At 36.3% G+C, this 23759-nt stretch overlaps 1 pseudogene; it reads right to left on the reverse strand.

Moving 5' to 3' along the window:
• Window positions 1-1351: 1351 nt before the first annotated feature.
• On the reverse strand, window positions 1352-23759 carry LOC141713797 (serine/threonine-protein kinase prp4-like; annotated as a pseudogene).

The following is a 23759-nucleotide window of genomic DNA, read 5'->3' on the forward strand; positions in this document are numbered from 1 at the left end:
ATCATAACAGCTCTTGTGAACACTTGAGCAATAATTTCTCCGAAAGTTTTAATAATATGATTACAAAAATTAGGGAGAAACATGTTTGTACATTAGTATTAATGTACGGTGAATTGGTCATGGGGTTGTTTTTCAAGAGAAGAACTGCATGTGTTATTTGGGATTCTCGAGATTTGGTTCCTAGCGCCAAGAAATTACTAAAAATAATGTTCAAGAAAACAGGGGAGTACAAAGTAGCAGCAAGGTTTATGAAGTTACAAGCATCCACTCTTCAATTTTCACCGTTGATCTTGATAAAAAAAACATGCAGCTGTGTGCAGTGGCAGTTGAGAGGTTTTCCTTGTCAACATGCAGTATGTGCGCTAAAAGGTTTTCCTTGTCAACATGCAGTATGTGCGTTGCAACAGATCAGACCCAATTGGGCTGAGAAAGTGTTTAATTAAATAAATAAATAATAAAATAGTTGTTAATACATATCAATATTATTAATTTATTTTTATGGATTCTCAGGTATTGTGCTAGATATTATTCTGTGGATAATTATAAGATAACATATGCATCAGAGATGGTATCTTTGGAAGGTCCTGATGATTGGGAAGAGGTATATATATTTAAAAGGTTGCTATATTAAATCATATAAGCAATTTTTTTAAGATAACTAATAGTCAATATATTTGTTTGTGTAGCCTAGAGCAATTATTGTCCCACCTTTGCTGATTAGAAAATAAGGCAGACCTAAAAAGAAGAGAAAAAAGGCTTATGATGAGGCATTCCAGGGAAAAAACAAGGTGTTGCAGCAAGCGTAAGCAACCTGGGCATAACAAAACTACTTGTGGTGGCGGTCATATAGGCTCTTACTCAAAAAGAAAAAGGGTTAGAGGTGAAGTAGATAGTTGAATTAGTTTATTTGGATTGCTGATTTTTTCCCATAGTTATGTTAATTACTTTTGAAACTTTTAAAGTTTTTTAATTGTTTTGACTTGATTTTTCACGTGGTAATGAACATCTATATTGTGAGACACAACTAAAACAAATAGTGTCAGACATTGTTAAAAAGTTTCATGGCAAGAATATGTTATAATTTGAATTAATTTCTACATTTATATAATTTTACAAGAAGTAAAGCAGTAATATTTAAAAATATAAAATTTATGAAGTTAAGACTAAAGGTTATAAATGTCATACAAAAATGTTAAATAGTAAAGTTAACCATGGTTAACATAAAATTGTTAAAAAAATTGAAAATGGGTTATGTTAATAAATAAAATTATAAATGGGACATATTTATAAACAGATATTTAAAGTGGGACATATTAATAAAAAAAACCCTACTTTTATACATTAGTGGTGTTTACCTTCTTTGTAAAAAGAATCTTCCTCCATAACAAAAAAAAATTAGATCCCGATCAAAGTGTTTATGTGTAAATGCTCCCTAGATCATGATAGAGCAAAGTAGATTATTTTGCACAAATTCAATTTTCAAGAATAAAGGTTAAAAAAAGGAATTATAACCAAGTGAAAGGCCTTGAAGCAGTTCTTTCATAAACTATATTAACAAGTTGATAAAAAATTACAAAAGTGCAGGTTATCAAAATCTAACTTTCGAAGCATCTTTTTTGGAAAATGACCTTTCAGTTCCATGTGAAGGCGAAGCATATCATTGTTTGAAGTACCCGTGAAAAGAACCTTGCATGTATAAAGCTCATATAAACATCAGCCAATTTATCAAATATCTATAGGATGGTCATAAGACAAGCCTAGAACCGCAGAGAATATGATCAAATGATTAATGTATTCGACTAAAAAAACAAGAAATTTGATACATCTAGCACAACTAGAATATTTTTTTATCTGGTGGATGATGCTTACTTATCTCAGGGGTGCGATAAAAGTGGATCACAAGGTATGGCGTTATTTGGTTGTCCCCAGCAAATGTTGCACTACCAAAGTCAGAGAGCCCGAGCACAGTGTTGGCCTGGGGTTGAGTAACAGACTCAACTTAGATTTCAGACATTTTTAAGTTTAATAAGAAAAGGAAAGACAAGATACAGACACATTACCAGCATGTTGTCTGGCTTAATGTCATAATGAAGAATCCCACAGTTCTTCAAATGCCCTAACGCGATGAATAGTTGTTTTGCAAAAAATTTCGCAACTGTTAGTTAAAGTCCAATATCACAGCCAACCTTTTTTAGATACTGGCGAAGATTCATATCAAGAGATTCAAAAACAAGACAGAGATAATTATTGTACTTAAAAACTCGATTGAAAACCAACACAATGTCGCCTGTTCTTTGGGTCAGCATCAACCAACTTTTTTAAGATGACCAACTCTTCAAGACCGGCTTTGTAGCTAGATCAACCAAGTATGACAATGAGAAATCTATGACAAATGGAACGCAAAAATGCAGTAAATAATTGATTGACTTATTTTTGGGGGAGCAAATTAGTTACTTACATTATGTCATTACATTGTATAATTTTAATAGCTGTCATTTCTGGATCGCATCATCCAGCCTTCCGATCAATTACACGAACAACCTTAGAAAATACACCTTCTCGAAGAGGACCAACAATTGCATATTGATCATCAAGTAGTTCTTCAATCTGATACTCTGCATAAAGGAATACAAGCTGTTAAACATATGGAACTAGAGAAAACTTAAAAATTATCTCCAACACAAATATTATTTTCATATAGGAATGGTTGCCCAAATACTTGCTTTAATGTCAATCAGCATCATCCCAATTATCTGTATGGTCGCTCATTTTAAACTTCATTCCAGCTCATTTGCCCTGTAGATTGTAAAAGGGGTGCACACAAAAGTTTTAGTATTTTTAACCAACAAAAAACTAATTCTCAATCATACAAGTACATGTGTTGTGCAAGACATGCATGTATCATAACAAGACTAAGTCATATTGACAACCCTAAGATTAATTGTATTGTAACCTTAATCTGTAATTTATACTTGTAACACATAATGTCTGTAAAATGTAAATGGAGCAGACTGGAGCATTTTTCCCTAAACAGTGTCAAGCCCAAGAATTCTATCTGGAAGAAGATCAAGAAGGTCATGCCTCAGAACAATTATGAAGAAGCTTGGAGTTGAATAATTCTGTTTGGTGAAAAACATTCTAAGTCAAGATCTCTACAAGTCACAGAATTAGTGTTATAGAGAAGTCATTCGAGAACTCAGAAAGACCTATCGAGAACTCAGGGAATGCTATTGGAGATATCGATAAGTCAGATACCCATTCGAGAACTCAGAGATATCGACAAGTATACATTCATTAGAGAACTCTGAGTTATCGATAAGCCAAAGTCCATTAGAGAACTCTAAGTTATCGATAAACCAAAATTCACTAGAGAACTCAGAGTTGTCGATAAGTCAAGTCAACAATGAAGTTCCAGAGATATCGACAAGCCAACATGCCTATCGAGATGTCGAGTTCTCTACAGCTTAATTGGAGATCTCGAAGTGAAGAAATTTCTCTAAGTACAGAATTGCAGAACAGTTCAATATCCAAGGTTGCAAATCAACAAACAATTCACACAGCTGAATTGACAAGTCTACAAAAAGCAGCTTGAGAGATCTGCAAGATTAATGGTGAAGATTAACTGACAAAGGAGAATCAACCAATACACAGTGGATGAAGATATGCTAATCTAGATATGGAAATCTCACTTTTCCTTTAAATAGAAGTGATTAGTGACAGGTTAGAAAAGTGATTAGCACTTCTTATTGTTCACTATGTAAACCAAAGTTAACTATCATATAATGTTAACTGAGGTCCTTTGTTTAAGACAGGACTGAATAGATTAGAAATTGTATTCTCTCTCAAGAAAGAAGTTAAGTTCTAAACCAAGAACTTAGAGATTTTGTAGCAAAACACTGCTTGATTTTTAATATAAAATTAAGTGAGTTTTGAAGATCATTGTTTTACATATTTGCATTGTTATTTATGTTTAACATCTATTCTACAAAATCATTGATAACAACCAACTGTTAAACCCAAAGTCGATCAAAAAGTAAACATTTAAGCCAAAACACATTCACCCCCCCTCTGTGTTGTATTCATATCTAACAAGTGGTATCAGAGCAAAATCTGAAAGTAAACAGATTAGATCTTGGAAAATGAATACACAGAAAAGCAATAGTATCAAGATTCCTCCCTTTGATAAGGCCAACTACACCTTATGGAAAAAGAAAATGTTGTTGTTTATAAGAATGGCCAATTACCTTTACATTCAGATCCTCAAGAATGGGCCCTCCACTCCTATGGTTAGAGTTGAGGAAACCACATATGGAGATATGGTTATTCCATCTCATTTTGCTCCCAAAGATGCCTCTGAGTATACTGATATAGAAAGAGAGAAAGTTTCCCTAGACAGCGCTTTGCAACTGATACTAATTGAGTCACTTGACAATGTAATGTATAATAACATTGTCAACTGTGACACTGCTAAACAGATCTGGGAAAAGATTGAGATACTCTGTGAAGGAACTGAAGAGGTTAGGTCAAATCAAAGAAGGATATTGATTTCTCAGTATGAGGGTTTTATGGCTAAACCAAAGGAAGGTATTACTGATGTGTTTGAAAGGTTTAATAAGCTGATAAATGACTTGCAGCTTCATGATAAATTTTATGATGTTGAAGAAGTGAATTTGAAGTTCTTGCTTACTCTCCCTGATCATTTAGAACAAAAGATCTCTACAATCAGAGAAGGAAGGTATTTGAGTAGAATCACACTGGAAGTGCTCTATGGGGTTCTGAAAACTTATGAACTTGAAATGATTCAAAAGAAATCATTAAGGGCTGGTCAAGGATATGTAATGGATGGCTCAAGTGCACTGATTGTGAATGATGGCCAGACTTCTAATGATGAGCAAAGATCCCAAACTCCAGAAATTTTTACAAGTGAGAAAAGAGTCAATGACACTAAAGAGCAAGTCATACTGGAATTGGATGAAGAAGATGAGTTCTACACTCTTGATGAGCTTGATGAGCTAGACAAATCAATGGCTTACTTGGCTAGAAAATTCTCTAACATTAGAGTGAAGAAACCAAGATTTTTCAAGAGCAAAGGACAATCCTTCAACAAAGATAGCAGCTGGAAAGGAAAAGGGAAGTACACTCCTGATAGCAAAACTGGCTACAAAACTGGATCTGTTGATAGATCAAACATAAGGTGCTTTAACTGTGATGAGTTGGGTCATTTTGATACAGAATGTAGGAAACCCAGGAAGGCAAAGAAAGACAAAGCCTATCTTGAATTGGAAGCAAAGTATGATGCTCTTCTAAAGAAGCAACAAGGGAAAGCTTATATTGTTGAGGACAAAAGCTGGGATGATTCAGATAATGATGAAGATAAAGAAGTTGGAAACTATGCACTCATGGCCTTGGAGCAAGGAGATTCTTCATCATTTAAATCACAGGTACCAACTCTTACCACAATTGATTTAAATGTGAGTCAATATAAGGAAACTGTTGGAAAGATGAGCACAGAAATGTTCCACATTCATACAAGCATGGTTGCTGCAAATGAGAAAGTTAGCAGATTGAAAAAGATTAATGAAAAACTTGAGAGTGAAAAATAAGAGACTGATTTGTTGCTGGTTGAGCTTGATGCTTCTAAGCAAGAAAATGCATACTTAAAGAACAAATTAAAGTGTGCAAGTGAAATTGAAGCAGTATTGAGAGAAAGGCTGGAGAAGAATGAAGTGAAGCTGAAATCCTTCAAAAATGCTTCTGAGTTGATTGGCCAATATCATGAAAAGAACAAGCCATGTGCAAATATTGCCATTGGTCTTGATTATGAGGGTTTGAACAACAAAAAGAAGTCTGTCAGTGACAAAGGAAAATCAGCTGAAACTGAGAATGTTCCAATTATTTTGAAGAAAGTTGAATGACCTTTATTCAAGGCATGTGAGGTGAACTTCAGTGAGGAAGAGTTGATCATCAAACAGGAGATAGCTGATGAGGACAAGGAAAAGAAAAATGATGAGACAACTCAGTCTTCCATCTTTGTTGAAACACTAAAAGCCAATCAAGAAACTGTTATTTCTAGAGAACTAACAATGAGATTTACAGAAGGGGGGTTGAATGTAAATCTCAAAACTTTTTCAAGTTTTGAGCAGTTTATAAAGACTGTGTGTTCAAGATGAACAAGTGTGTGAATTGCTTTAAGCTGATACAGACAGATATATATTCAAACACAAATGTAAAGAACACAATAAACCTTTAAAAACTTTTCTGGTGGATTTGTTGTTCCACCAGAGATGGTATTTCAGAAATTCTGTGATCTAAGAATTTGATCACAGCTGCATCCTAGTACAAACTAGATAATTTTTCTCTCAAGATTTTTCTAAACAGCTCTGGAAAAATTCTTATCTAATTACTAGCTACTACTTGGTTTATATATTACCAAGTTTACAAGTGAAGACAAGGATATATAAAATAATAAAGTAAGATCTCCACTTGTTTCTTCTCCAGTTCACTCCAGTACTTTGTTGACTTAATGTCTCTTTATACTAGAGTAGAACGGCTGCTTTTTCTGATGTTCCTGAAATTAGGCTGCCACATTTCAGTTATCTCTGTTCACCCACGTGCCTCTGTTTGTAGGTACAACTACCACTTATCAACGGTTAATCAACAGAACATCCGTTGAAGCTTTCATCCGTTGATGCACTCATCCGTTGAAGGATGTTATCCGTTGAAGCTTTAGAGACATCCGTTGAAGCTTAGCTTCTCATCCGTTGAAGGTCTTTAAGTCATCCGTTGATACCACTTCATTTATACAAAATTACAAGGCATGAAATATTTACAATTGGCCTTCCTATCTGCATATCTTCTAGTAGTCAACATGACTCATAGTTTCTCTCAACTTCTAAGAATTACATCTTAAATACAGAGACTGAAATATGCTACAACACTAGACTTATTTCTAAGTAAAGCTACACCATCAACGGATAGCCAAAGTGGTCTTATCCGTTGAGGCTACAGACACTGAATTTCTACTTAAGTGTTTTGTTAAACATATCATCAAACTAATGCACATATATTCCTAACAATCTCCCCCTATTTATGTCTATAAGAATTGTAGGCATAAATTCAGGGTTAACTTGATGATAACAAAACACTTAACAGATATATGAATTGAAACTAAGTAGAAATTTGAAAATGCTGCAAAAATGTATGTACTAGGAGGAAATTGAAGATTTACAGTATTTCCAAGGATACTCCTTTAGCCTGAGCAAATCATCTTTTTCTTCTTTGTTCCCTGGTTTTCTTTCCTAGCCCTTTGTCATTTTCCTCAATTTGGAGTTGGAGTTGTCTGAAGAATTCAGCTTCATCTTCAACACTGATATCCAACTTAGATTGCATTTCCTTGAGAGTTTCATTGCTGGCAATCTTGAGTTGGTCTTCAAGTCTGAAAAATCTTCTGACTCCTTTATCATCTCTAAATTCCATCAACCAATGAGGTGATTTGTGAATTGTAATTCCCCTTTCTTGAATGAGTAAAGTCCTGGGTAAAGCATTGGGCTCCCTCCAAGTTTTCCTTATATTGGCAATCTTGTTGAGAATTTCAGTCTTGGCAGTTCTGGTAAAGCCAGAATCCTTTTGTATAGCTGAAAAGACTCTAATCAAGGTAGAGTAGCCTTCATTCAGAATCCTGTGGAGAGGCCATGTTCTTTCCCCAGCTCCTTTGTATCTGAACACTAATCTCTCTGGTAGCTGTCTGTAAGCAGCTATTCCTCTTACATCCTCCAGCTCATCCAGATAGAGTTCAATGTCTGAAATTTCTTTTATGTCACAGATGTGAACATAATCATCTTTAGAAATGGATGGCTTAGGCTTAGGCTTTTGTTTTTGAGTGAATTTCTTAGAGGTTATGGGAGGTGTAGATTTGGGTTTCCTTTTCTGTTTCTTTGGTAGTGGAAGAGTGGTTAGAAAGGTAGGCAATTTGATGGTGTCCCAATCAATAGGTTCCTCTTTTGGAATGATTGGTTCACCATGGATGTTTATAGTGGGATTAGCAACAAGAGGTTCAGGTATGGAAGGTAGTGGTTTAGATATAGATTTGGTTACTTCAGTATTATCTTCACTCCTTCTATGTGCCTTGGCCTTTCTTCTGTTTCCCTTCTGCCATTCCTCTCTTTCTTCCATACTCTCACCAAATATACTCCCAAAAACCTCATCTAGGTTTGCAATCTTGTCTTCACCCCTGACTTCAATTCCTTTCTCTTCTTCAACTTGACTTGACTTTAGCTGTTGTTCAAGCTTTGCTTGTGCTCTTTTGTCAGCCTTTAGTTGCTTGACTTCTTCCTTCTTGGCTATTGAGAATTTGGGATGTCCTTGCATCACACATATGCTCTTTCCCTCTCTAGAGATAATAGCCCTATTTCTCCTTACAGCCTCATCCATGGTCTCTTTGAGATAAGCAATACTCCTACCTAAAAGCTTGTTCTCATCAGCTTTTGGAGGAGGAAAGTCCACTTCTTTTAAAGGATTCTTTGTAGAGTCCTTATTGGATCTTTTATTGGGCTTGAGAATTATAGCTTGTAGTTCTTTGGAAGAAGCTTCTCCATCCTTATGTCTCCTTACTGGCTTGAGCTCCATGTTGATTGGTTCAATCTTTGTGCTATATTTCACAGATGTTGATTTATCTTGTGTAGAGCCAAACAACAGTTGCAACCTTTCATCAATTCTCCTCCTTTGCTCTTTCACTTGAATTTCAGCTGCTGCTAGCTGAATCAAATCAATTCCATCAGGCTTTCCTTTGATTTGAATGATTGGAGAAGTAGTGATGGCAGGAACTAGCACTTTAGATATTTTGATTTTTGTAGATGGCTCTCCTTCCCCTTCCCTTTTACTCTCCCCCTTTTTGTTATCATCAAGGAGAGGGGTCAAGCCTTGTGCTTTTGCCAGCTGCATTAGGAGACTGGTTTGAGATTGTTGGTTGTGAAGAATGGTGGCCACAGAATCTTCAATAACTTGAACTCTGTCTTCCAACTTGGCCAGCCTTTTCTCAGTAACTGATTCCTTTTTCAATCTCAAAACCAAGTCCTGCAATGTACCATAGGGCATGACTGAATCCCATTTTTCAGAACTGTAGGATTTCAAGTCAGCAATATCCTTCCTGAGATCATCCATACTCAGATTCTGCTTTACTTGCTGCAACTTCATGAGATGCAGTGAGTCCAGGTGAGCTTGAAGGATAGCCTTGATACTTGCATGTGAAGTGTTCTGAATGGCCTGTTGAATAGTGTTGATTTGTTTGACTAAGGAGACATTGAATTCCCCTGATCTATACTCCTTTGTCAAAGCCCATTCAGGTAGATTTGGAATTGAACTAGGGCCTTCATCTCCCCCTAAGTTCATGCTTCCATCAAAAGAAACAGAGTCATCATCATCAGAATTTACTCCAAATTCCTCAGATGGCTCACCAGCTGTAGAGGGCATCTTGTTAATAGCAGCTTTATCCCTTTGAAGAGATTCTGTTGTGTGTACTAGATGTAGTGTCTTTTCTGCCTCCTCATTGCCCTGAGCAGCCAACATTTGATAGGCTGACACATGATGAGTAAAAGTGTCAGCATCCAAGGAAATGTTATCAATTACAGCTTTGTAATGTTGCTGAAATTGTCTTTCCTTTTCAGCATCATCCACAATCATTGACTCACTAGCAATGGCTGGTTCCACCCTTATATCTACTGTACCTGCCTTTCTCTCTTTTTCTCTATTTTCTTGCATCAGGGGCTCCCCCTGGCTCACACAACTCACTCCCTCACCTTCACCTACTAAGGTGGTACTCCTCTCACTTACTTTTGCCATGCTGGAAGAAATAGCATGCATTTTTGAGCTCTCAATCTCTCTTTTTGCCTGGGAGCAACCCAGCCTCTCACTCAAATTTTCACTCCCTTCCCTCAATCCTAAGAGTGATTGCACAGTATTCATGTCTTCTACACTTGGAATTGATTCAGTTATGTGTGGAGAGACTATCAACGGATGTGGAATATCCGTTGAAGGTGAAACTGATGTTATCAACGGATAACTGCTGTTAAGCTTATCCGTTGAAGAGCAACCACTTGTCAACGGATGAGTGATATCCGTTGAAGAAGGAAAAGAAGTTGAAATTGAAAGTGATATAACTGTTGAATCTGTGTAGATTGATTTGAGATGTGGTGACACGGATCCTTCAATTATATCTGAAAGAATTTACGGGTGATCCAACAAATCATCTAAGAGATGATGATCACCTGTATTTGAGTGGGGCTCCTCCCTGAGTTGTAAAGAGGGAGAATCAGGAATTGATGGGAATAACATATCCACATCCAGAGATGGTGATGAAGTGTTTGGTGATTGATGTGTGATTATTGTGAGAGAATGGGGCTGTGACTCCACATTTATTGGAGCCACATCAAACTGAGTTTGAGAAGGCATAGATACAGATGGATGTATCTGTGCAGTGTGTGCACCCTGTGTAGAAGATTGGGTTCTAGCCTTCTTTCTTCTAATAAAAGCTTTTGTTGGTGAGTGTTTGGCTTCAGTGTCCCTCCCTCGTTTGTTCTGTGTTCCTGGTTGGGAACTATTTTCAATAGTAACATCCTTTTGGGAGGATGCAACTAGGGATGTGCTAGATACCTTTTCAACCACCACAGCTTTTTGAGAAACTGTGGCTTGGCTAGCTTGGGAAGCACTTAACTCTCCTTCCTTATCCTGGGGGTTTCTTTGATGTTCACTCCTCCCCTCACCACTCACACCCTGTTCACTCCCCTCAGGGTTAATGGTTGGTGTTACAACTGTTGTCTTTTGAGAAACAACAGAGGTGGTTTTCTTTGTCTTTGATTTTGAAAGTTTAGTTTTGGTGACCTTGGTAGAAATCTGTTGGGGCATTGTCACAGATTTCATGGCCACACTAGAAGATAAAAAAATAGAGGGGTTGGAAGAAGTAGGAGTTGTAGAAGCAATTACCTCACCTACCTGAGGTGCATTCATGATTGGTAAATATACCAATGGCACACTGCTGTTGAGATCCATTCTCAATAAATCTGCAAGAACTCTTTTCTCTTGTGCCCAGCACTTGAGTTTATTATTCTCATTGATTATGACCAAACCTTCAGCAACATGGTTAGCCAATAACATAAAAAATCTAGCATAATAGATGTTATTAGGTCTATTAGCTTTGTTACCTAATCTAGTACCCAATTCTAGCATCACATAGTTGCTAAGGTTAAAATACCTATCAGAAACAAGCATATAGAGCATATTAACAAGAGATGAAGTTATGGCATCAAAATTACTAATTTTCCCAGAGAAAACCTTTATAAAGGCATCCCCAAGAAAACTCCATTCTTTCCTAAGGCCTTTTCTTCTAATACTCCCTAAACTAGCAGAGTTAAGAGAATAACCTATGGAATCTAACATGCTGGATACATCATTATCAGTGTGTGGTGTCATGGCATTGTTCTCAGGTAATTTAAAACATGCTTGTAAATCATCACAGTTAATACAGTGATTTTTACCTTTGAGAGTGAAGGAGATAGTCATATCTATGGAGTTGAACTCAGCAGTTGTCCAAATCTCCTCAACTACTTCACAGTAAATCGTTGGGGCTTCCAGCATTGCATAGCTAAGTTTACAGTTTTTGATGAAGTCCATCATTTTGTGATAGTCTGAATGGGCTTCATTCTTTTCTACCAAAGCTATGAAATTGTTCTTCTCATAGATGAACCCAGATTGAGACATAATTTTCACGACTGGTGCCATTGTTGTGAGTAGAAATTGCAGAGAATAACTTGAAGGTTTTGCAGAGAGAAAATGGTAAATGCTTGAAATTTTAAGAAAGCGTAAAGTAAAAATGAAAAATCAGAAGGGCTTATATGCTTTCAAAAAAAAAATTAGTAAAAGATTAATCAATAAGTATATGTTAGTGAATTTCAGCCGTTTAAGAATAAACTGTAAGTATTCTAACAACTACCTTTAAAACCAATACATACAGATGTATGTATGAGTATTAACGGTTAAGAAAATAGAATCAACGGCTGTGAAACACCTGAATCGACTGATGTGACATTTTAACGGATAAGGTAAACTATTATTCGTTGAAAAGCACTTCAGCTTTATCCGTTGACGGATAAAAATTCCAGAAATGTATTTGTCTTTCAACGGATAATGAACATCCGTTGACAGAACAATTTTGACTTTCAACGGATAGGGAACATCCGTTGATGGAATAATCTGTGTTAGAAGTCAAATTTGTTCTAGTAGCTAATACATTTCAGGCTTCAATTCAAATTGCAATAAGGACATGAATTTTAAGAGTAATTAAGCATACCTAGCTCACTTACTAATCTTGTGAATGTTGATTCATCAAGTGGCTTGGTAAATATGTCTGCAATTTGTTGTTCACTTGGAACAAAATGTAGTTCCACTGTACCATTCATGACATGCTCCCTAATGAAGTGGTACTTGATATCAATGTGCTTGGTTCTTGAGTGCTGTACAGGATTCTCTGTTATGGCTATGGCACTTGTGTTGTCACAAAAGATAGGAATTCTATCAACATGAAGTCCATTGTCAAGGAGTTGATTTCTCATCCATAACACTTGAGAGCAGCAACTTCCAGCAGCAATGTATTCAGCCTCAGCTGTAGAAGTAGAGACTGAATTTTGCTTTTTGCTAAACCATGATACAAGCTTGTTTCCCAGGAATTGGCAGGAGCCTGTTGTACTTTTCCTGTCTATTTTGCAACCTGCATAGTCTGCATCTGAATAACCAATTAGATCAAAGCCAGATTCTCTAGGATACCAAATACCTAAATTTGGTGTACCCTTGAGATATCTGAAAATCCTTTTGATAGCTATTAAGTGAGACTCCCTAGGATCAGCTTGAAATCTAGCACACAGACATGTAGCAAACATTATATCTGGTCTGCTAGCAGTTAAATATAAAAGTGAACCAACCATGCCTCTATAACTTGTAATGTCCACAGACCTTTCAGTCTTATTTAATTCAAGTTTGGTGGCAGTGGCCATGGGAGTTTTTGCAGATGAACATTCCATTAAGTCAAACTTCTTTAAAAGATCATGAATATATTTAGTTTGACTAATGAAAATTCCATTACTAACTTGTTTAATTTGTAAACCAAGAAAATAGGTTAGTTCTCCCATAAGGCTCATTTCATAATTACTTTGCATTAGCTTAGCAAACTTTTTACAAAGTTTATCATCTTTAGAACCAAATATTATGTCGTCTACATAAATTTGAACAAGTATACTAGAGCCATTAACATTCCTAAAGAAGAGAGTTTTATCAACAGTACCTCTAGTGAAGTGATTCTCCAAAAGAAATTTTGATAAGGTTTCATACCAGGCTCTAGGTGCTTGCTTCAGTCCATAGAGTGCTTTCAACAGATAATATACATAGTCTGGAAAATTTGGATCTTCAAATCCTGGAGGTTGACTTACATAGACTTCTTCCTCTAATTTCCCATTTAGAAATGCACTCTTGACATCCATTTGATAGACTTTGAAATTGGCATGAGCTGCATAGGCTAGAAAAATTCTGATGGCTTCAAGTCTTGCAACAGGAGCATATGTCTCATCAAAATCTATTCCCTCTTGCTGAGAATAGCCTTTAGCAACCAATCTGGCTTTATTCCTTATGATAATGCCATTTTCATCCATCTTGTTTCTGAATACCCATTTTGTGTCAATAGGACTCTTGTTCTTTGGTTTGGGTACCAGCTTCCAAACTTGGTTTCTCTCAAATTGGTTGAGCTCTTCCTGCATAGCTAATATCCAATCTGGATACAATAAGGCTTCTTCCACTTTCTTAGGTTCCTCCTGAGATAGAAAACTACTATACAGACATTCATCTTGAGTAGCTCTTCTTGTTTGCACTTTAGATGATGCATCACCAATGATCAGTTCAAAGGGATGATTCTTGGTCCATTTCCTTTGAAGTGGAAGATGTGCTCTAGATGAGGTGGCCTCAGTATTGTCATGATGTGAGACAGAGTGTTGACTAGTTGAAACTCCCCCTGAGTTGTTGGTCCTTTGCAGGGAACTTGGAGTTCTATCAACTGATGATGTAAATCGATTATCCGTTGATAAACTATGATCAACGGATGCTTCATTTAGTACTTCAACGGATGATACACCATGTCTTTCAACGGATACTGCATTGCCTCTATCAACGGATGCAGAATTCTGACTTTCAACGGATGCAGTATTTTGTGCATTATCCAAGGGCATGTTTTGAATCCCTTTTGAAGTGTTATCTCCATCAGTCTCCTCTTCACTATCATCACAATATATCTCAATGTTGTCAAATTTGAGTCTCTCATATTGTCCCTCATCTGTTAGTCCATCAATCTTTTTATCATCAAACACAACATGCACAGATTCCATAACAATGTTGGTTCTTAGATTGTAGACCCTATAAGATTTTCCAGCTGAATAACCAACAAATATCCCTTCATCAGCCTTTGCATCAAACTTCCCTTTATGGTCAGATTGATTCCTTAGTATAAAGCATTTACATCCAAAGACATGAAGAAAGTTTAGAGTTGGTTTTCTTCTCTTGAACAACTGATAAGGAGTCATGCCTTTAGCTTGATTGATCAAAGAGATATTTTGAGTGAAACAGGCACAATTAACAGCTTCAGCCCAGAAATATGTTGGTAACTTTGATTCTTCAAGCATTGTTCTGGCAGCCTCAATTAAAGATCTGTTCTTTCTTTCAACTACCCCATTTTGCTGAGGTGTTCTTGGAGCTGAGAACTCATGCATGATTCCATTTTCTTCACAGAACAACCTCATTGATAAATTCTTGAACTCAGTTCCATTGTCACTCCTGATATTCCTAACCTTCAGGTCAGGATGATTATTGACTTGCCTGATGTGATTGATAATGATTTCACTTGCTTCATTCTTTGATCCAAGAAAATAGACCCATGAAAACTTTGAGAAATCATCTACAATCACTAAGCAATATCTTTTTCTTGCAATTGACAATACATTGACTGGTCCAAACAAATCCATATGTAGCAGCTGTAATGGTTCATCAATTGTTGTTTCAAGCTTCTTTTTGAATGATGCTTTCCTTTGTTTGCCTTTCTGACAAGCATCACACAAACCATCCCTTGAGAATTCAACAAGAGGAATTCCTCTTACTAGGTCCTTTTTGACTAGATCATTCATTGTCTTGAAATTCAAATGGGATAGCTTCTTGTGCCATAGCCAACTCTCAACTGAACTTGCTTTGCTGAAGAGACAAGTAATAGATTCTGCATTTGCAGAGTTGAAGTCAGCTAAGTACACATTTCCTTTTCTAACTCCAGTTAGAACCACTTTGTTGTCTTTCTTACTAGTGACAACACAGGCTTCAGAATTGAAGGAAACTATATTCCCTTTATCACATAGTTGACTGATGCTCAGTAAGTTATGTTTGAGACCATCAACTAATGCAACTTCATCAATGATGACATTCCTTGTTGAAATCAAGCCATATCCCATAGTAAACCCTTTGCTGTCATCTCCAAAGGTTATGCTAGGGCCAGCTCTTTCCTTAAACTCTGTGAGCAGGGAGAAATCTCCTGTCATGTGTCTTGAACAGCCACTGTCCAAGTACCATAGATTTCTTCTATTTTCCTGCACACCATAAAATCAATCAATTTGATTTTGGTACCCAAGTTTCCTTGGGTCCATTCTTGTTAGCCTTTCTCCTAGACTTCATTCCTCCTGCATCTCTAGACTTAGGTAACTTTGAGTCAACCTTGGTCTTAGATGTAGTTGGTTGAGGTGTAGGGTTAGTCACAGAATCATTTAGCACATTTGGAATATGATAAGGCATGGATTGTGCATACATGTGCATCTCTAGACTTAGGTAACTTTGAGTCAACCTTGGTCTTAGATGTAGTTGGTTGAGGTGTAGGGTTAGTCACAGAATCATTTAGCACATTTGGAATATGATAAGGCATGGATTGTGCATACATGTTATTCCACATAGGCATATTGTATGGCATTTGAGGCATACTAAATGCAGCAAGATAAGGATTGTTAAAATATGGCATGTTTGCAAAATGTGCATAAGGATTCTGTTGAGACATAGTAGGCATAGCATGTAGAGATGATGCAGACATGTTAGGCATGGAAGAGGGTACAGTTATGGGGGTTTTCTTAATAGATTTGCAATTAGCAGATAGATGATTAACACTACTACAATGCACACAGCTTTTTCTAGGAGCATACCTATCAGGTGTGTAATTATTATGTTTGTTAACACCTACCTTCCCATTTCTATTAGATTTTCTTTTAGTTTCCTTTTTATCCTCAACCATCTTGAGCCTATTATTTAACTGTTCTAAGGTCATGTGCCCTATATTCACCTTACTGACATCTTTGGATGTGCTTGCTTCTTCTTTAACAAAGTTCTTGGAAGTTGAACCAAACTTTTTGTTGAGTTTCTTTAGATTTTCACTATTAGAAACATCTGCCTGTTTTAATTGAGGAACCTTCAACGGATGCTCATTTTCTTCCTTCAACGGATAACCTTCATCATCCGTTGATTCCACATCCGTTGATAGCCCATCAATTAATTCCAGTTTCTTTTTGTTTTTATCCCAGGCAGTTTCACAGAATGATTCAATTCCTTGGACCTTGGCAATTTGAGCACTAACATCCCTAGATGTTTTCCAGGCTTTAATCACCTCTTGCTCTCTCTTTAATTGATTAGAAAGTATTTCTACTTTCTTAATAGATTCAGCTAGTTCATTCTCAACAGATATACAATGCAGCTTGGTTTTCTCTAGGTCAATCAACTTATCTTCTAACATAGCATTTCTATTACTTAAAAACAGATTGTTCTCTTTAATCCTACTATTTTCTTTAGCAAGAGATTTAAGAGACACACGCAAATGATACAATTCAGTAGACATGTCATTAAAAGCATCATTGCACTCTTCTTTAGTAAGTTGTGTTACATCAGTAGTGATTACCTGAGTTGTTACCTGATTGCTTGATGAACTAACTTCATTTTCCTCAGAATCAGCCATGAGAGCTAAGTTGACATACTCCACATCTTCATTCTCTTCCTCTCCATCAGCTGCCCAATCTTTTTCTTGAGTAATGAAAGCCCTTTCCTTTTGCTTGAGCAGATCAAAATATTTCTTCTTGTAATCTACTTGGTCAAATTTCTTCTTTTCAGAAGTTGGCTTTCTGCACTCACTTGCAAAGTGTCCACTTATACCACAATTGAAACATTTGAACTTTGATTTGTCCACCATGTTCTTATGAGGTTTAGTGGCTCTAGTGTTTTTCTTAAACTTCATCTTTGCAAATCTCCTGGACAGAAATGCAAGATGCTCATCAACACTATCAGAGTCATCTTGACTGGAGTTGTCTTCATTCTCAGCAACTTGCTCTTTTCCTTTGCTTGATTCCTGATATCTTGTACCATCTTTGGAGTTTGATGTAGATCTCACAGTTTCTTGTCTGCATTCCCTCTCATTTTCAGCTACCAATGCAACTGAACTTCCTTTCTTTCTACCCTTCTCCAATACCTCATCCTGTTCCAACTCTAGTTCATAAGTCTTCAAGATTCCATATAATCTTTCAAGAGTGAAGTCCTTATAATCCTGAGAGTTTCTTAAGGAGACAGTCATGGGTTTCCATTCCTTTGGCAAGGATCTTAAGAATTTAAGATTTGAATCCTTCACCTGGTACACTCTACCATACAGCTTCAATCCATTCAACAGCTTTTGGAATCTGTTAAATGTGTCATTTAAAGATTCATTTTCTTCAAAATGAAAATACTCATACTGTTGAATGAGAAGCTGCATCTTGTTCTCTTTTACTTGTTCTGTACCTTCACACAGCAGCTGAACTGTGTCCCAAACCTCTTTGGCAGTTGAGCAATTTATCACATTATCAAACATATCCTTGTCAAGACCATTAAACAAAATGTTCATAGCCTTCTTATCCTTGTGGACTTCTTCTGTGTCTTCCATTGTCCATTCTGCTCTAGGTTTTGGAATGGATTGACCAACAGCAATTGTGGCCGTAGCAACTGTGGCTACTTTGTGGGGAATGTGAGGACCATTCTCAATACAGTTTACATAACCTTCATCTTGGGAGAGCAGATGAAGGTGCATTTTCACCTTCCAGTGGTGATAACTGTCTTTGTCAAGAACTGGGATCTTTACTCCAATATCCTTCTTACTCATCTTTGTTAGTTTCCAAGATCTTTAAACTCTTTGTTTGTCAAGAGCCTGCTCTGATACCAATTGTTATTTCTAGAGAACTAACAATGAGATTTACAGAAGGGGGGTTGAATGTAAATCTCAAAACTTTTTCAAGTTTTGAGCAGTTTATAAAGACTGTGTGTTCAAGATGAACAAGTGTGTGAATTGCTTTAAGCTGATACAGACAGATATATATTCAAACACAAATGTAAAGAACACAATAAACCTTTAAAAACTTTTCTGGTGGATTTGTTGTTCCACCAGAGATGGTATTTCAGAAATTCTGTGATCTAAGAATTTGATCACAGCTGCATCCTAGTACAAACTAGATAATTTTTCTCTCAAGATTTTTCTAAACAGCTCTGGAAAAATTCTTATCTAATTACTAGCTACTACTTGGTTTATATATTACCAAGTTTACAAGTGAAGACAAGGATATATAAAATAATAAAGTAAGATCTCCACTTGTTTCTTCTCCAGTTCACTCCAGTACTTTGTTGACTTAATGTCTCTTTATACTAGAGTAGAACGGCTGCTTTTTCTGATGTTCCTGAAATTAGGCTGCCACATTTCAGTTATCTCTGTTCACCCACGTGCCTCTGTTTGTAGGTACAACTACCACTTATCAACGGTTAATCAACAGAACATCCGTTGAAGCTTTCATCCGTTGATGCACTCATCCGTTGAAGGATGTTATCCGTTGAAGCTTTAGAGACATCCGTTGAAGCTTAGCTTCTCATCCGTTGAAGGTCTTTAAGTCATCCGTTGATACCACTTCATTTATACAAAATTACAAGGCATGAAATATTTACAATTGGCCTTCCTATCTGCATATCTTCTAGTAGTCAACATGACTCATAGTTTCTCTCAACTTCTAAGAATTACATCTTAAATACAGAGACTGAAATATGCTACAACACTAGACTTATTTCTAAGTAAAGCTACACCATCAACGGATAGCCAAAGTGGTCTTATCCGTTGAGGCTACAGACACTGAATTTCTACTTAAGTGTTTTGTTAAACATATCATCAAACTAATGCACATATATTCCTAACAGAAACTAAGGAGCCTGTGAAGGAGATTAAAGCTGAAGAGGTCAAAAAGAAAAAGAAAAATAGAAATGGAAAGATTAGGATAAATAAAAGCAATAATTTTGCTTATGTTGCAGATGCTCCTAGAAAGAGGTGTGAGAATTGTGGATCAATGAATCACCTAACTCACCTTTGTAAAAAGATTGTTAGCAATCCACCTGAAGGAGTCTACAAGTACAATGAAGCTAAGGCTAATGATCCTTATTCATTCTGTGACAAGTTTGGTTACATTTCCTGCAACATGAAAGTGATGAAGAGTTGCCATAAATTGAGAATTGATCTCATAGAATCAAAAGTTGGTTCTATATCTGAAAGGGAAAATGTTCAACAGTCTATGAATTCCATTTTATCTGAAATTTCTCATTCTACATCTGCAAAATCAGTTAACAAGAAGAAAGTGCCCAACACAGCTTGGGTAGCTAAACACACTTAATCCTCATTGTGTGCAGGGCAAAGGAAAGAAGGTCATATGGATCATTGATAGTGGATGTTTCAGGCATATGACAGGTGATAAGGCCCTGCTATCACAATTTGAGGAGATGGCTGGCCCTTTGGTGACCTTTGGAGACAACAGCAAATGATTCACAATGGGATATGGCAAGATTGTTTCTGGAAATGTTGTCATTGAAAATGTAGCACTAGTTGCTAGATTAGAAGTAAATCTTCTAAGTGTTAGTCAATTTGCAGACAGAGGTTTTCAAGTTGTTTTCAACAAAGAAGATTGTGCTTTTATTAGCAAAAAAACTGGTGAAATTGCTCTTAAAGGAGTAAGAAAGGGAAGCTTGTTTATTGCAGACTTAGACTCAACAAATAAGGATGGAGTATGTTGTTTCTACACCAAGGAATCAGAAGAGCAAAGCAAATTATGGCATAAGAAGCTATCTCACTTGAATTTCAAAGCAATCAACACCTTAGTCAAGAAGGAGCTTGTGAGAGACATGCCTAGTCTGGAATTTGCTCAACTGGAAGTTTGTGAAGCTTGTCAGAAAGGAAAAATGAAAAGATCAAGTCACAAGTCAAAATATGTGAATTATATAAGTGCACCTCTGCAACTTATTCACATGGACTTGTTTGGGCCAGTAAATGTCTTGTCCATTTCAAGGAACAAATATGCCCTAGTCATGGTTGATGATTTTTCAAGATACACTTGGGTTGAGTTCATGTACTCTAAAGATGAAACTCCAAACATTATAATTGAGCACATCAAGAAAATTGAGAAGCAAGCTGAAGGAGAAGTTAGTGTGAAAAGATTGAGGAGTGATAATGGAACATAATTCAGAAACTCAACATTAAGTGAATTCTGCAAAAGCAAAGGCATTGTTCAAGAATTTTCAGCAGCTAGAACACCTCAACAGAATGGAGTAGTTGAGAGGAAAAATAGAACATTGGTTGAAGCTGCTAGAACCTTGCTACAAGATGCTCAGTTGCCGACTAATTTTTGGGAAGAGGCTGTTAATACTGCATGCTACACTTAAAACAGATATCTCATCAACAAAGCTCATGGAAAATCACCTTACTCAATCATGTCTAACAGGAAGCCTACAGTGAAGCATCTACATGTGTTTAGAAGCAAGTGTTATATTTTAAAAGACAACTCTGAATATGTGGGAAAATTTGACTCTAAAGTTTTTGAAGCAATTTTTCGGAGATATTCATTGGAAAGAATGGCCTACAAAGTTTATGTGATTGATCAAAAGAAAATTATGGAAAGCACAGATGTGACTTTTGATGATGACAAGTGTCCAGGCTTGGAATGTCTTGATGTAAATGATGCTGAAGCCCTTGCATTTGAGAATCTAACCATTGATAGTGATTCTGATGAGGAAGGTGAAGTTGTGGCACAATAAATGACAAATGAAGAGACCTCTGAACAAAATCATGGGAATGAAAGCTCTCTTCAGACACCTGCATTTGATGACACAAACTCAGAGGAGAAGGAAAGAATGAAAATGACAATCATGGTAATACTGAAGAAAATGATGAAGGCACTAGTCAACAGGCACACACTAGAAAGTGGGATAGGAGTCATACAATACAAGCTATTATTGGTGATCCCTCAGCTGGTGTGAGAACGAGAAGTGCAACTGCTAATGAATGCCTACATGCATGTTTTCTATCTCAAGTAGAGCCCAAGAAAACTGAAGAAGCCCTATTGAATCTTGAGGTCCTTTGTTTAAGATAAGACTGAATAGATTAGAAATTGTATTCTCTCTCAAGAAAGAAGCTAAGTTCTAAACCAAGAACTTAGAGATTTTGTAGCAAAATACTGCTTGATTTTTAATATAAAATTAAGTGAGTTTTGAAGATCTTTGTTTTACATATTTGCATTGTTATTTATGTTTAACATCTATTCTACAAAATCATTGATAACAACCAACTGCTAAACCCAAAGTCGATCAAAAAGTAAACATTTAAGCCAAAACATATTCACCCCCTCTGTGTTGTATTCATATCTAACAACCTGCAACTTCAATGAATTAATTAAGCATGTTCCTAGCAACTATGAACTGTGCATCACGTAAATACATTTGACACATATCTAAAATTCTCTTTTATAATATACACAACATTTTTTTAATGCACGTATGTAATTGCTAAGTTGTTTTGGTAGTCGTGAAAGAGTAAAAGTGATTCTACGGAAAAAGGATACCAACTTCTTAAAACATGGAGACAAGGCAAAGGCCTTAATAACCTCAAGAATAAGTGTGGTGCCATGCCATGTCGTAAAAGGGCATAGCGGCCTAAGCCAAAGTCAAAGAGTAAGAGACATCGACCAACTCTTTCCAGGAAGATATCTAAATTATTAGTGTAACATTCTTAACCAAGTGACTCGTTAATTTTCCGCACCAGTTTAACCAAACACATACCTTTGAAAATGCTGCAGTGCATGTCATCATTATTTACATCTTACCAGACAGATAAAGCAGCTAAGAACTCAAGACAAGTTTAGTCCTATTTTCAGAATCAAACAATATACTACATACCTGTAAATAAAATTTAATACTTTTCGATGACAAAGGTAGAAGTTTTGGCATAATATAGAGAGGTTGTGGCTTATCTGAACTTCTGAAATGTTTCGAGTAGTTAAATGAGTTTAGTGGAGATATAACTTATCTATCAGAGTTCTTTACAAATTCCAACCAAGGACCATTCGTTAAAGGATATGTTCAAACCTATGAGGAGGCTGTCATCATACCCCAAGTGTCTAATGGATGTTCGTACACAAGATATTGTATACATTCCAGACTTGTCAAAAGAAGAATAATAAAGTTGCATAATATGAAGCAGAAAAATCATAGAAAGAGGATAACCTGTCTGCGTACTCCAGCAGGAGAGTCTCCAAAAATATCACAAAACATGTCTTCTGATGCCTTCCCCTGCAAGTTTTAAAACACGATAAATTAGTCAATTATTAAAAATCAGGCACTTCAATAAGTAGCAACATTCACAGAGGCAAAAGATGGTAACAATGAATAGACAGATAAAATTCATGTGTAGGTAGAGGCTATCAAATTTAATGAGCAGATTACCAAATTCCATCTTCAACAATCATGAAAATACTAATGCAACTTCACCACAAAGTCATTTCTTAGTTCTTTTTTAAGTTAAACTTCTATAAGGTTTTCCGGTCACATTCTCAAAAACTATTATAGATACTCGAAACACAAATAATACAAGTATGTGCCAATTTCTGAATATTTCTATTGTTTATGTTTGACATGCAAGAACGAACCCTTTTATTGTTTAATATAATAATTTCTAATTTTCAGTCATGGCCCCTGTGTTACAGAAGATGTCCAACAAATACAGTAGAAGTGGACACACCTCTGGAGTACCCTCCCCCAGTGTCGCAGGACTAGAAATCTTCGAGGCAGACGGTTTCGTTTGTTCAGGAGATGGGCCCAGGGAAAATGATTTATGATCGAGGATCATGCCAGAAAATTGGCTCGGGCTGCTATAAGTTTCCCCAATTGATTCAGATGGCTGCTTAGAGCTCTCTTTAGTTGTTCAATGCAATAACAGTTGATAATAAATTAGTAAAATTTATATAACGTCACTATAGAGACAACACAAGTTTCTGCAAGTAAATGCACAAAAACATGCATAGGATAGACCAATGTTTAGAAGAAACAGCAGCAGCAGCCTTGCTTAGGGTTGATATATATTTTCTCTAGAAGGCTATGCCACTAAGATCAGTATAAGGTTTTTGCTGGAGGGGGAAGATCACGGTGAAGCTTATTGTGTCCATTTATTTTTTTTCATTTGAAGCCTCAAAACAATCAACGGATCGGCCATGTGTATCAAGAGTACATTATTAAGTTAGTTACAATTTATATATCTAAGAATTTTGATCTACAGCAACACCTTGAAACGTTTACTTCATATTTTATGAATAGCACATACCTCTAATACGCAT

The sequence above is a fragment of the Apium graveolens genome, chromosome 1 (genome assembly GCF_009905375.1).
Source record: "Apium graveolens cultivar Ventura chromosome 1, ASM990537v1, whole genome shotgun sequence".
NCBI classification, from domain to species: Eukaryota; Viridiplantae; Streptophyta; class Magnoliopsida; order Apiales; family Apiaceae; genus Apium; species Apium graveolens.